Source organism: Sitophilus oryzae, unplaced genomic scaffold, assembly GCF_002938485.1.
Source record: "Sitophilus oryzae breed Bouriz unplaced genomic scaffold, Soryzae_2.0 scaffold_179_pilon_pilon, whole genome shotgun sequence".
Lineage (NCBI taxonomy): Eukaryota > Metazoa > Arthropoda > Insecta > Coleoptera > Curculionidae > Sitophilus > Sitophilus oryzae.
Window position 1 is genome coordinate 10,967,545 of NW_022146501.1, and position 14,927 is coordinate 10,982,471.

A 14,927-nucleotide genomic window follows, 5' to 3' on the forward strand; every position below is an offset into this window, starting at 1 on the left:
AGAAAACCCACAAAAAAACCAACACGCACGCACCGTACGCGTCTACTTCTTCGTTCCCCTCCCAACCCATCACACGTTCGTCTGGGTCACTGGGACCCCCCTGGCCCCTCGCGACCCGCGGTCATGGTCTTGGCCCCCATACGTGGTCCTGCTGACCGACTGATGCCGGCCGCAGACCAACGGCCACGGCCGCCCCTGTTTAGCGCGACTTCCTTCTTCTGCTTCTTTTTTCTTCTTTCTTTTCGGTATACTGGTGTCTCTTTCTCATGTGTGTGTCTGTGTCGTACGCGTCCGGAGGTGGAAGATGAAGATGGTCGTTGTTCAGTCTCGCAGGTGAATCCCGCAGGTAGCGCGAGAAGAAGAAAAAGTTGAGGAAGAAGAGCAAGACGCGCGCGTGGAGCGGAGTTTTTTTTTCGGTTCGTTAGGAAGTAGATTTTTAGTATAGGACTATGATGGTGAAGATGTTGGTTTTAGTGTAACACGATGGTGAATTAGTAATTATTGACGTTTTTTGGAAAAAAAGACTGATATTTTGAAGAAAATTTTGTTTTGGTTTGAGTCCCCAAAGCACTAAAGGATTATTTTGTGATTCTTCGTTTCTTCTGTGTCAAGGTTTGCATTTTGTTTGTTTATGTTTTAGCTGTTTACAGGGTGAATCTTAAATAAGTGCGAATATTTTCAGGGGTGGCATATTTCAACCCCAGAAACACGCCTATGAGGTTTTTTCGCAATTTTTTTTTGAACGTTAAATGAAAATTTAGATTTTTTTTTAAATTTTTAGTTAAAGCAGATAATCTTCATTAATAATATGGCCACATAGGTAGCAGTAAGTAGTGGTAATTTTTTTGAAAATTTGGATTTTTTTAAAATTTTATTTAAAACTAGAGATGAGCAACAAATCGTAAAGTGCGATTCAATCGCAGCGATTGCGATTGGCTCACATAGGAAACTGCGACTGCCATTTCTTCTATTTGCGAATTCCAATTTAGGCAACCAATATTACTATAGTTGCGAGTTGCGATTTTGCTGCAATTGTGATTTGGTAAACTAGAACCGTGATAATCTTCTATCTGCGATTGCATTTTTTATCTGAATCTATTTATGTATACAAAAGGTATTATTTTTTAGGGCCAAGATCATAATATACCGAGTGTTTCTCAAGAGTGATTCGCCCCTATAACTTTTTTATTTTTTCTGATAAAAAAACGAAATTTGGTATGTTAGGTTAGGTTATATGACATAAATTACATTTATTGATGTATTCAATTGGTTTCGATCACTTCCTGTTTCACCGGAAATGACTACAACTTTTGATTTTTAAATGGCACCCCCGGTATTTTTTTACACTCTGAATAGAATGGCATATCATATGTTAACTTTTGATATTTACTCTTAAAACGTCGTATTTTAAATTTCAATCTAGAGTGTCATGACTGTGTTAAAAACACTAATTTTTAATCAAGGATCCTTGGAAAAAGATTTAATTGTCTATTCTTTTTCGTGTGTTGTCCTGGACGATTAAAAGATACCCAAATCGTATGTTTAATCATATCTCAATGTTTTAAATCGCAGGTTACAGTCGCAGCGATTTAAAAATCGCTACCGCAGTTTCAATTGCGATTAGAGAATCGCTGTTTTGCTCATCTCTAGTTAAAACACATATCTTCATTAATAATATGGCAACATAGGTAGCAGATTAAATTTACATGAAATAAAATTAAGAAAAGATCCAGCGGTTCTCAAAATGTAAGCGAGAAATATTTTTTTTCAAATTTTCAAAATAAAATATGACGGTTATTTTGGACTTGAAAAACGGTAAAGAGAAAATATGTTTCTTTTATCGAGATCTACCAGCCCTGAAAATATTTGCAGCTATTTAAGACTCACCCGGTATAAGGGTATTAAAATATTTCTCCTTATGGCTTTCTTTTTCTCAAAATTATTATTTTTTATTATTTGACATAAAAAAGTAATAGTTAATGAATATACACAGTACACAGTGAACTAGATATGAATAATACACACTTTACCGGGTGCTTCTCAAAAGTGGTTCACCCCCTATAACTTTTTTATTTTTTCAGATAAAAAAACGAGATTTGGTATACGACTTAAACTAGGATTGATTGACGTATTCAATTGTTTTTGGTCACTTCCTGTTTCACCGGAAATGACTACAACTTTTGATTTTTAAATTGCACCCTCGGTATTTTTTTACTTTATTTGACAGAAAATGACACTCTGAATAGAATGACATATCATATGTCAACTTTTGACAACTTTTTGACACCCTCGGTATTTTTTTACATTATCTGATGTTATGTTAAAAACGCTAATTTTTAATCAAGGAGCCTTGGAAAAATAGATTTGATTGTCTAATGTTTTTAGTGTCTTGTACTGGCTGGTTAAAAGATGTTCAAATCGTATTTTTAATCATATCTCATTTTTTTTTCAAATGGAACGAGGGTGGCTCATTAGCATATTTGGAAAAAGCATTTTTTACGAATAATTTGATACCACACACTTGGTATTTCGAATCCAATTGTCGTTATGAACCCCATGTTACAATTTCAAACAAACCATATGCGAAAATATCAAAAGTTGTCATATAATACCGTGGTTGCCAGTTAACAATCATATTTGTTATAAAAATCAAAAACCAAAAACAATTGAATACGTCAATCAATCCTAATTTATATCATACTAGCGTGTACCAGCGACTTCGTTCTCGTCGAATTAATCATTTCTAATGGTGATGATAAAGCAAAGCAAGAATTTCCATTAACATACAAACTGGATAAAATTTTCTCACATTTATATCAGCATGACAATAAACAATATGGCGATATTATTATATAACTTGGTAATATTTGAGGGGTAGTTTCATCTCGTTGGAATTTGACTTTCAAAAAATCCGTTTGCCAATAATAAGCTTTTTACGTCAAGTAGTTTAAGCAGAATCGTGGTTAAGAAATTACCCAACTTTTTGGAACACCCTGTATGATTTTTTAAAAAATTTCAAAATATGGAAAAAAAACAAATAAATTATTATTAATTATTAAGACTAACCGTTTTTTAAATAACAAATATTGTAATATTTGAGGGGCGTTTTCAGCCACTTGGAATTTGAGATTCGAGAAACCCCTCCTTATCGAACTTCTACACCCCACAGTCAATCTGTTTGCCAAAAATCAGCTTTAAACGTCAAGCAGTTTAAGCAGAATCGTGATTACTTAATGGTCATATTTTATGAAACACCCTGTATAAATTTATAAAAAATCTTAAAATATGTAAAACAACAAAATAAAATATACGTGTTTAAGCGTTTTTTCGGAAATTTGACCGTTTTTTAAATAAAAAATATTGTAATATTTGAGGGGTTGTTTTACCCTCTTGGAACTGGAATTTCGAAAAATGCCTTCTTATCGAACCTCTACACCCTAGAACCAACCTGTATGCCAAAATTGAGCTTCTTACATTGAGTGGTTTGAGCAGGATCGTGATTAATCAGTATGTCAGTCACTTAAGGATTTTATATATTAGTATAGATACTAAAATGTCAAAAGCCTAACCAACCCAAACCAAATCTTGTTTTCTTAACTGACACAATAAAAAAGTTATAAAAGTGAGCCACTTTTGGGATGTACCCGGTATGTAACCAATGATGTCGTAAACCAAAAGAGATACAAAGATTAAACCAAAGAAAAGTTGCGCTTTGCTAAACACTACAACGTCATATTCCAAAATCTTAGAAAAAATGATTATTACTTATTATGGTTAGTGGAAGTTCGTATTCTTTTGTTCGGCTGATTTTTTTTAAAATATATTTCTACTAATAAAATATAAATATTTAAGTAACAAAAATACAGATACACTACTGAAACAACTTAACTATGAAACGCCCTACAAACTCACAAAAATTAAAATAAAATTCAAAAGTGTCAAGTAAAAAGCAAAAAAATTGGCGCCGGGTGGCACGTATAGCCCACGGTGGCCCATACTAAAATATATTAATAAAAAGTTGGTAGGCAGTTCTTTTAGTTTCAAAGTAAAGGATTTTTTCCAATTTTTTTTATCTCAAAAACTGCGACTTTGACTGATTTTGATGTTATTACAAATTTTGTTGCAAATATTATTCCTAATCTTAAATTGAAAACCGCGTTTCGCTAGCTACTGTAATTTTGGAGTTACGATTTTTTAAAATTTTTAAATTGGTATGGTCGGCTAAAAAGCAAAACTGTCAAGTGTCTCATGAAGTCGATCCTGTCTTTAATGCAATGGCAAAGAAATAATGTGGATTTATGAATGATTTGTCATTATGTAATTCTAATTGTTCTATTATTCTGTAGTCATTAAAAAATCAATAAATAAACTTCAACTGGCTTAAAATAGGTTACCGAAATTGATGTTTAAAAATTCTTGTCTTTATTTGGTACAATCAAGTAAACGGCCAGAGCTGGGCATTATGTAGTACTCGACAATAAATTTCAACCGTAAGAAAAATAGCTTGTAATTATTCCGTTGTAAAACAAGTAAGTACCTAATAATTTAAAAACTTTCACGGCATCAAGTAACACGTATGAATTGTAAATTTCGTACGGTACTGTTTTCGAATAAATTATCGGTACCTACTTTTGGTGGGCAGTACCCATACCTGCATCGAATTAAGTAATTAACGTAAGATTTATGCATAAAGTTCATTCATAAAAGTGTGTAATATTTTGTTGGACAATACAATATACAAAGTGTATTTTCTCTACTTTACTGTACAAAATTGTACCTATTCTCAGAAATAAACAGAAAAATACATGGTTTCAACTAGATTTAATTATTAGTACAGTTGATTAACGAAGATGGTATACCGGGTGTATCATGAGTTTTCGTATTTTATTATATGACATAAATTATAAATTATTATTCAATAATTAAGTATTCAATAATAATTATTATTATCTGAATTGAATGACATCATATTTCAACTTTTGACATTTTCAATTATAGAACAATAGCATTTAAATTTCAATTTAGGCCATAAATACAGGGTGGCGCCTTTCATACGCCGCGGAGGCTCCAAGGAGAACGACAGTTGGTATTGAAATGAAACTTTGTGAGCATATGTAGGTTAATTTAGAGCACTTTTTAAAAATATAGAGAGTTCTACAGGGTGTCCCCCAAAAAAATTACATATCAAAGCTGTGTTTTTTGTAATGGAACACCCTATATATTAATTGATTTTCGGATTCTGAGAGAAAAATAAAGGTGAGTTTTATAAGAAAAGTATATGACTAAAATGTAAGGTTTTTGACATATTTAACATTTTCTAGAAATAAAGAACAATTTTTAAATTACAATAAAAGCTACATAAATTGAAATTTACGCGGTATAGCCCAATATGTAGTTAAATTAACTATTGTACTTTACCTTTAAATCAAATTAAAACTTGATCCAAAAAGTTATACAAGGTGAGACAAAATTAATATTGAACATTGGTCACTTTAAAAACATGTTACTCTATTATTTTAAATGGAACACCCAGTATATTATTCCGATATTCAATGGAGAATTCATATCTCTTCAAAACACTATTAAGGTTGTCTACCCCTCAAACAAAGATTTTTCTAGATATTTTTCTTAATATGAATTGATCTGATTAGATCTTTATTATATTTGATAAAATCTAGGTGGCTGTGATATGTCTCACGTTACTTCACATAGCTGTCTAATTAGTCTAACTTTAACAACTAGTTATCATTTTGTGTCAGTTAAAACAAAAAAATCAGAAATGTCTCAGAAATTTGCGGAAAGAATTCTCAGAAATCTGCGAAAATGCAAACTTATTCTACATCAGAGAGAATTCATATGATATGATTCTATTAGTTGGTGAACGCAGTGTGCATTCACCAATTAATAGAATACTTAAATGCTCCTGATTTTATCTAATCTGGTTTTGTATGGGGATATGTTAAAGACAAGTGTTTACAAAACTCGACCAACTATGGTCGACAACATGAGAGAAATTATTGTAGCTGCTTTTCAAGATAGACCTCCACATATGCCTTTTAAAATGAAAAGATCCTTTTGAAAATACAATCATTTTATGCAGTTAACAGGAAAGGAAGCATTTTGAGCATTTGATTTCATCTAGCTAATTTTTGTTAGATAATTATAGGTTTATATCTAGTTTTAATTCTGTAATAATTAAAATATGTATTAAACGTGTATCTTTTTATTACCGTTGAGTATTTTACTCTACAATCTTTAATTTTTGTTAAATTAAGAAAAGGTATATCACACAGTCACCTAGATTTTTTCAAATAAGATAAGATCAAGAGATACAATAAATAAAGATCTACTGACGCAAAACCATAAAAATTAAAATATCCAGGAAAATATTTGTCTGAGAGGTAGGCAACCTTAATAATATTTTGAAGATATATACATTCCCCATTGAACACCGGAAAATATACTGGGTGTTGGGTGTTCCATTTAAAATAAAGGTGTAACTTGCTTTTTAACAAAGTGACTAATGTTCCATATTAATTTTGTCTCACCCTGTATAACTTTTAGGGTTTAACATATAATGGTTACTGTAATTAAATATCAGGCTATACAAGGTCAACTAAAATTTAGGTAGCTGTTATCGAAATTTAAAATTTACTCTTCGTTTTCATAAAATGTGAAATATGTCAAAATCCTTACATTTTAGGTATATGCTTCTTTAATAAAACTCACCTTTATTTTTTTCCTAGAATCCGAAAATCAATTAATATATAGGATGTTCCATTAGAAAAAACACAACTTTAATGTGCAAGTTTTTTGGGGACACACTGTATAATTCTATATATTTTTATAAAATGCTTTCAATATTATTTCAGTTAACCTACATATGCTGCCAAATTTTCATTTCGACATAAACTACCGTTCTCCTTGGAGCTTCCGCGGCGTATGAGAGGCGCCACCCTGTATAAGGACAATTTCACTCAAAATACCAAGTGTGTGTGTTTAAAATATGCTAATGAGTTACCCTCGTTCTATTTGATTAAAAATACGATTGTAATACCAAGCACTTTCGCGTGGGATATTTCTTGGTTTTTCGCCACTTTAAGAAAATCTACAAACAGTTATAAAAGAGTTTATAAAAAAGTTATATTTTATAGACACCACATTTTGTCAGTGACGTGTGATTCGAAAACAAAGTTGCCTAAACCGACAAAAATGCTAAACGTTTCAGGAGGTATATCTTCCATGGGCGCCGGACAGGGGGGGGAAGAGGGGGCATTTGCCCCCCCCCCCCCCTGGATCACTGAAACAATAAAAATAAAAGCTATCTTCTTACATCCATCTGTAAAAAAATAATCATTATTATGAAATTGTTAGGTGTTGTGAAATAATAAAAAATGTGGTAATTATTGGGAAAACTGGAAATCGTCCGATTTTCACCAAAATTGGTATACACACTATTTTGAGGTCGTAGATTAGGAATCTATTTTTTTCTTGGCGGTCTCTTACCGTTTTTCAGAAAAACGGAAAATTATTTCAACATTGAATTTTTCTTTATTTCGGCCCTATAAAGTAATAATTTCACTATATTTTCATTATATTATAGTTTATCTAAAAGCCACACTTGATTTGGGATAGAAAAGTGTCCAACATTTTACTGAAAAACACTTTTCTTAACAAAATTGCAAAGAAAATTGAGACCAGATGGAAGTTTGACATTTGATATATCCTTCTTTCTCTCTCCTATGTAATAAGAGAGACCTAATCTAGAAATTTGAAAATTTCTAGATTAGGTCTAGAATCTTCTATTTTTCGGGTGATTACGGATTTTAAATAAATTACCTATTATGCGATCGACAATAATTAAATATACACCTATATCCACAAAATTACGCGGAAGAGTTTTGATTGCATTGGTTTTAACTTCTTTGCGGAGGGGGTTAATTTTTTTTAGTTAATCTAATAATATAACAACAAAAGATTAACACCCTCTGCATTGAAGTTGTAACCAATGCAATCAAAACTCTTTCGTGCAACTTCGTGGGTATAAATAGTCAGATCTCGTTGGTAAAATAGCAGTTATGGGAAGGAGCCGTTCTTCTGGCGACCGCCTTTCGTAATTCCAGAATGAGCGAAAAAAAACACGCTAAGTTTAGGTTTAGCATTGGCAACGTTGCTTTAAATGCCAGAAAGACATAAACTTACTTCGGGTTTCTCTTATTACCGATTCTGAACCGTTCTAGAACTGTGATGTGTATGCGCAGAAGGAAATATGAAGACATTACTTCATTTGCGCATGCGCTGCAGAGTTCTTGGACGGTTCAGAATCGGTAATAACAAGAACCCGAACAAAGCTATAATCTAACATTTTCAGATTGTTTACAAATTTATTTTAGCAAATTTTCCTCTATTATGCATAGAATTGGTTAAAAAAGTAACAGAAAATAGCAAAAACATTATTGATTATTGAATACCTAACAAAATATGTGCTAGAAAACCTTAAAAATATGAGAAATTAAGAAAAATTCGATATTGAAATTATTTTCCGGTTTTCTGAAAAACGGTAAGAGACCGCCAAGAAAAAAGATTCGTAACGTTCAGATTCGTAATCTACGACTTCAAAATAGGGTGTATACCAATTTTGGTGAAAATCGGACAATTTCCAGTTTTCCCAATAATTACCAAAAATGTCAATTTTTTATTCATTTTTACCTTGCCCCCCTCCCTAAATTTCATTCTTCCGGCGCCCATGATATCTTCCCCCGTCGCGCGTCGTCAACAGCAAAAAACACAAAGAATAAAAAAAAATAAAAATATCCAAAATACAACTATTCAAAAACACTTTAGATCTAGTAGATACGTCGTCGTTTTGCTAAAATGACATTACGTGAAATTAAAATGAACAATTACTTCCTGATAACAATTTGGATTGGGACGAGCCCCAATTCTTTCTTTTCCATAAATGAATCTGCCTCAAAGGTATAGAACTTCTGGCCATATGTGGCCAATATCTACATTATCTATGTCTATGTTATGATGTCTACGTTGTCATTTTTCATCGAATGTTACAACTCGACAACCTTCCTATCTAATATGGAATTAATAAAACCGCGAGCAATAAACACTGAACAGCGCAAAATAAGTCAATGCTGTCAAAAGTGCAAACTTGTATAAGCAAAACAGTGTGTAAATATATCGCGTAAAACGAGGTTTTCTTCTATATGATTAGTCTATCTTTTATGGTAAATGGTTTATGGTTAATGGTACCACCGTGTGCCAAACCGTGTCTCAAACGTATCGGTCCTTGAAAAAGCTAGCTCCGAGAAAGCTGAAGTCATGATTACTAAATTTCGCTTAAGGTGGGTTGAGCACGTATGCAGGATGCAAAAAAACCGTCTACCGAAATCTCTTCTTTACTGTTAGCTTGTAGACGGTAAAAGAAAACTTGGTGGACAACTCAAAAAGTACAAGGATATTTTCCATGAAAACTTAAAGGGGATACGCATACCGAATCAGTGGGAGGAAGCAGCGCACAACAGAACGCAATGGAGAAGAATTGTAAACTCAGTTAACAACGACAACCAAAAAGTAAACAACCACTATTAAACCTTGGTGAGATTCTAATCTCCTATGCCTCAACCTATCAAAAACTAAAGTTCTGTCATATAAAGTACTATACAACCTTTTGTATACAACACTATTGATATTGATGTCGTGGATTCTGTGAAATTCTTAGGACTTGTTGTAGACAACTCGTTAAAATGGAACTTGCACATCGAAGCTTTATCAAAGAAACTAAGCGCTGCCTGTTTTGCGCTAAGATCAGTTTCTAAGGAACTTAACTTATCAACATCTAGAATAGTCTATTATGCCCTTTTTGAGTCGCATCTTCGTTATGCCCTTCCATTCTGGGGTACTTGCTGCGCGACAAAATTTGATCATATTTTCAAACTTCAAAAGAGAGCAGTTTGATATTTATTGGGACTGAACAGTAGAACTCACTGCCAAAATTTCTTTAAAAATTTCTAAATACTGACTCTTCCTTCTTTATTCATATTTGTGAATCCGTTTGCTTAATCCGCAAGCACATATCTGCTATAACCGAAATGCCACCTCACAACCATCCACTTAGGAATGGTCACACGATCTTTATCTTCCAACTCCGAGCTCAGAACTAGTTAAAGGCTCAATACTGTACAATGCCAAAAAAATGTACAATCATCTGCCTTTAGATATCCAGTCGCTTTCATTCTTTCCCGCATTTCGCAAAGCTCTAAAATCATACTTACTGGAGAGAGCCCTATATGCGGTAAAGGACCTTTTTGTGTTGATGTTTAAACTTGAACAATTTTGAATTTTAAAATTTTGATCATATCACACACTGGTTAAAAGTCTAGTATTTAATATTTTATAATAACGTTCGGGCTTTTCAGTCACAGAAAAGCTCATTAAAGAAAACGCCTTGCGTAACAATCTTCTGACGCGTGTCAAATACTCGTCAGCGAGTAATGGCAGTAGCAATAATAGTCTATATCTTTTATATTATTGTAAACGTCTATGCTCAAACTATTTGTGGTATTTATACAGATCTTAACGAAACAGTTATTGAACTTGTCGAATCATTTCTCTCTCGTCCGAGAGATTAGGTAGTACGATACGCGCACGATGTGTACCAAAAATTATTGAGGTTAGGCACCATCGATTGTAAAATTTAAATTAGTCTTCCAACGACCTAGTTTTTAAGTTGAAAGACCGGTCCGAGCATTTGATAATAATAAATTGAGAGAAGAACCGGCATCTTCTTTTCTTTTAACTGTCTAAATATAATTATTCTTTTCTTTTTAGTTAATTTATGCGTATTTAGTCCTAGAAAACAGGTAGGTTTTTTTTTTAAATTATCGATAATTTATGTGATTATAGATTTTAAAATTTCATCTAAGAATTTTTTTATAATTTATTTTTATTGGTTATTAAATGAATGGACTATTATTAAATGAACTAGAGGAGAGAAAATACATTCTAATAAATGGCACAACACTGGAAATGGTTGAAGAGTATGTATATTTGGCATTTCGGATAACTAGTATACAGCTCGGGATCTCTACTACCCGAAATAAACAGAAGGATTAAACTGCCGAAGAAGAATGGCCGAAGGAGAATTGCTAAAGAAGAAAACATTCGACTAATGTGCACTACCAGCCATGACCATGCGAAATCTGGACACTTAAAACGGACATAATAAGGAAACTGCAGGTCGCACAACGCTCAATGGAAAGAAATATGCTGGGAATAACGAATAGAGTGGATACGACAAAAGACCCAAGTAAAAGATGTCATCCACAGAGTCAAATCTCTCAAATGGCAATGGACAGGACACCTGGCAAGAAGAACGGACAACAGATGGAGCACAAAAATTACATCATGGTACCCACAAGGAATTAAGAGACCTAGAGGAAGACCAAACCTGAGATGGGACCATGATATTAGGAAATTGGCAGAGATAACTAGGGCCCGCATAGCTAACAATAGACAACAATAGGCCCAACTACAAAAATCGGTGCTAGGACCCCTCCTATGGAACATATTTTATATGACGAGCTTATGGCACTGGAAATGACTGAAAACACAGATATAGTGGGATTTGCAGATGATATTGCTGTTGTGGCAACAGCAAGTAAAACAGAACAACTGAAGATTGAAGTAAACGATAGTTTAGATAGAATACACCATTGGCTGAAGACGAAAAATTTGCAACTGGCTGTCCATAAAACAGAGGCTGTACTGATAACGGGTAAGCGATCTTTTACGTATCCAAAGATTATGTTGGATGGGACGGAAATCAAATGGTCCAAAAGCCTCAGGTATCTGGGAGTGCAAATTGACAAAAAGCTGAATTTCGAAGAACACATACATGTAGTAGTGGTAAAGGCTCAGACAACAGTGGCTAAATTAGCAAGAGTAATGCCAAACATCGGAGGTCCAAGGCAGGAGAAAAGGATACTTTTAAATGAAGTGGTCCACACCAGTTTTTGTACGCCGCACAGTGGAACGAGCTTATGGGAGCGGTTGGACATTAGGTTTTTTACTTGATACTTTCAATCTGGAAAACTTGAAATTATTTATATATACTGTAATATTATGTAAAGAGGGACGTCTTAAATTATAACAAAAAATTGTTGCCTTACATAACTTAAACCATATATAGGGCGCCCTAAAAATATAGTGTGTTTTACCAAAACCAATTTTTTTAAAGCCCATAACTTTGCTTCATTGTTATCAAATTTTTTTGTTTTGAGTTTTTTTGGAGTGGAGGAACTTTGAGTTTTATTAGAAAAAATATTTTTAATAGATTAATAATTTATTATATAGGGTGGTCAACAAAAATGAGCCTTTGAAAATTGTTCATTACTCAAACATTTTTGGTCCAATTTTATTATTTGTGGTAATTTTGGAAAGCCAATGCTTTGAAATATACAAATTTAATGTCAAAATTGATATTTCATAAAAATTGAAGATGACGAACAATTTTAAAATTTAGGTACTTCTAAGTTTGTATTTTAATAAACGCAGTTTTAGATAAAGTTAATGTTTTCTGGACAAAATAATGGTAAAAAATAATGGTTTAGCATGTTTTTCTTTTCGTTTTTGAATATTTCAGCCAAGTGATAACCATATTAAATTACTGCATATTTGAAAATTATTTGAACGACTAGCATTAATTGTTAATGTCAGGGTAAATGTCAAATAAGGCGTGCGGGAAAGTATCACTTTACGCATTTGTTAGGAAAATAACTATAGTAAAGTGATAGAACACTAATTTCTCATTAACAAGTCCTATTTGAGAATTATTTTTTTAATAGTTCTGCTTATAATAATAAAAACCGTAGATGTATCCTAATGGAGGGGGGGTGCAATGATTTGGATATAATCTACTAATATACGATTTAGGATAGTACCTAATAATAATATCGGAATAACAATATATTTTTAAAGCCAGACTTGTTCAACCTATGTAAATTACTTAAAAGCCCCTTGGAAATAGTATCCATCGTATAATTCAAAATTAGTTTTTTTTCAAAAAACGGCAAATTGGGGCAACTTTTTTATATATGTTTATAATAAGGGTATAATGGTCTACTATATGCCGCTATTCTTTTTATGGTACCTTGCGGCACTTACTTCATATTTCTTGATGATTAGATCTATAATAAAAATTCAAAACTTTTTAATTCAAAAATATATAGTGGGTGATTGATGAGATGTATGTACAAAATTTTGCCAAAAATTCATTCACAAAGAACGAGTTAAATTAAAAAAATAATATTTTTAAAAAAACCTACCGCAGCTTGGGCAATAAAAAAATCAAATTGTGGTAATATTTTCAACATGAATTAGCATTTTTGAAAACGGTTAATTTTAAACCTTTGTGAAAACGACAAAACACATTTTTGTTTTCTAAAAATCAGTTTTTAAGAGAGGACTGACATTTGTTTTTGAAACTACTATATTCAGTTTTCCATTTTCCCAAAAAAAAATTAGCCCCATGTCCAACATTTAACATGGACTCGTTCCATTGTGCGCCGCTCCAATATGGGCAAAGGCACTGGAGGTTAAAAAAGAAAAACAGAAACTTTTATCAGTTCAGCGACGGAGCGCCTTGAGAGTTGCTTCTGCCTACAGAACTGTAGCGGAGCAAGCGGTAAACGCAGGTATACCACCAATAGGCCTTGTAATAAAGGAAAGGGCTTATATATATATGATCAGAAAACTAGAGGAAGAACAGATAAGGCTGATATCAAAAATAAAGCGAAGGAGATATTATATCAACAGTGGCAAAGAAGATGTGATGAGGCGTACGGAGGAAAATGGACACATATGTTAATCCCGAATATAAGAAGATGGACTGAACGAAAACACGGACAGGTAGACTATTATCTTTCCCAGATATTCAGCGGTCACGGAACTTTCGAACATTATTTATATCGTTTCAAGAAAAGAGCCAGTGCGGCCTGTAAATATTGCAGCAGTGCCATCGACGATATCAGTCACATCATTTTTGAATGCCCGGCCTGGGAACCAGGTAGATTAAAGATCAAAGGGATTTTTAAGGTACCCTTTAAAAAAGAAAACCTAATATCATCTATTGTGGAGGACGATGATATATGGGAGGCTTTCGTGGCGTTTATATCAAAAATTCTACGACAGAAACAGCTGGAACAACGGAGGGTTGAATAATGACCAAAGTCTAACCTAGAGAGGGGCATCTGCGCTGAAGTAATGCGTGAGCAGTTCCAGCGCAGTTTGTCAACCAAATAGGGTGGAATTTTTTTAGTCGGTAGGAATCCGGCACACCTCGGTCGCTAGAACAACAGACCAGGCGTCTAAGAAGATTTTTTTACCATCCTCAGAAAAAAAAGGTCCAACTACAAAGAGAGTATCTAAATATGTGAGGGAGGCTACACCATAATTGGAAATGGTTGAATAAGCTTAGAATGATAATGATGTTGATGATTCATTTACTATACCTGGTGTTTCTCAAAAGTGTTTCTCAAACTCCTTTAACTTCATTGTTTTTTTCAGATTAATAAACAAGACATAAATCAGGATTGATTGACGTATTCAATGATGTTTTCTGTCACTTCCTGTTTCACCGGAAATAACCATAACTTTTAATTTTTAAATGGCACCCTCGATATTTTTTTACTTTATTCGATAGAAAATGACACTCTGAATAGAATGACATATCATATGACGACTACTGACTCGCTTAAAATATAGTTTGTTAAATTACAATCTAGAGTGCCATAGCTATGTTAGAAACTCCAATTTTTAATCAAGGAGATTGAAAAAATAGATTTCATCGTCTAATGTTTTTCGTGTCTTGTCCTTGCCGGGTAAAAGATGCCCACATCGTATTTTTAATCATAATT

At 33.1% G+C, this 14,927-nt stretch overlaps 1 protein-coding gene across 1 annotated transcript in view; it reads left to right on the forward strand.

The window, feature by feature from the left end:
* The first annotated feature begins 277 nt into the window (after nt 1–277).
* Nucleotides 278–14,927, forward strand: part of LOC115882816 — a 51,066-nt gene continuing 36,416 nt past the window's right edge. Inside the window, exon 1 of the mRNA XM_030901063.1 lies at nt 278–612. The gene's annotated coding sequence lies outside the window, so the exon portion shown is untranslated. The remainder of the gene's footprint in view (nt 613–14,927) is intronic.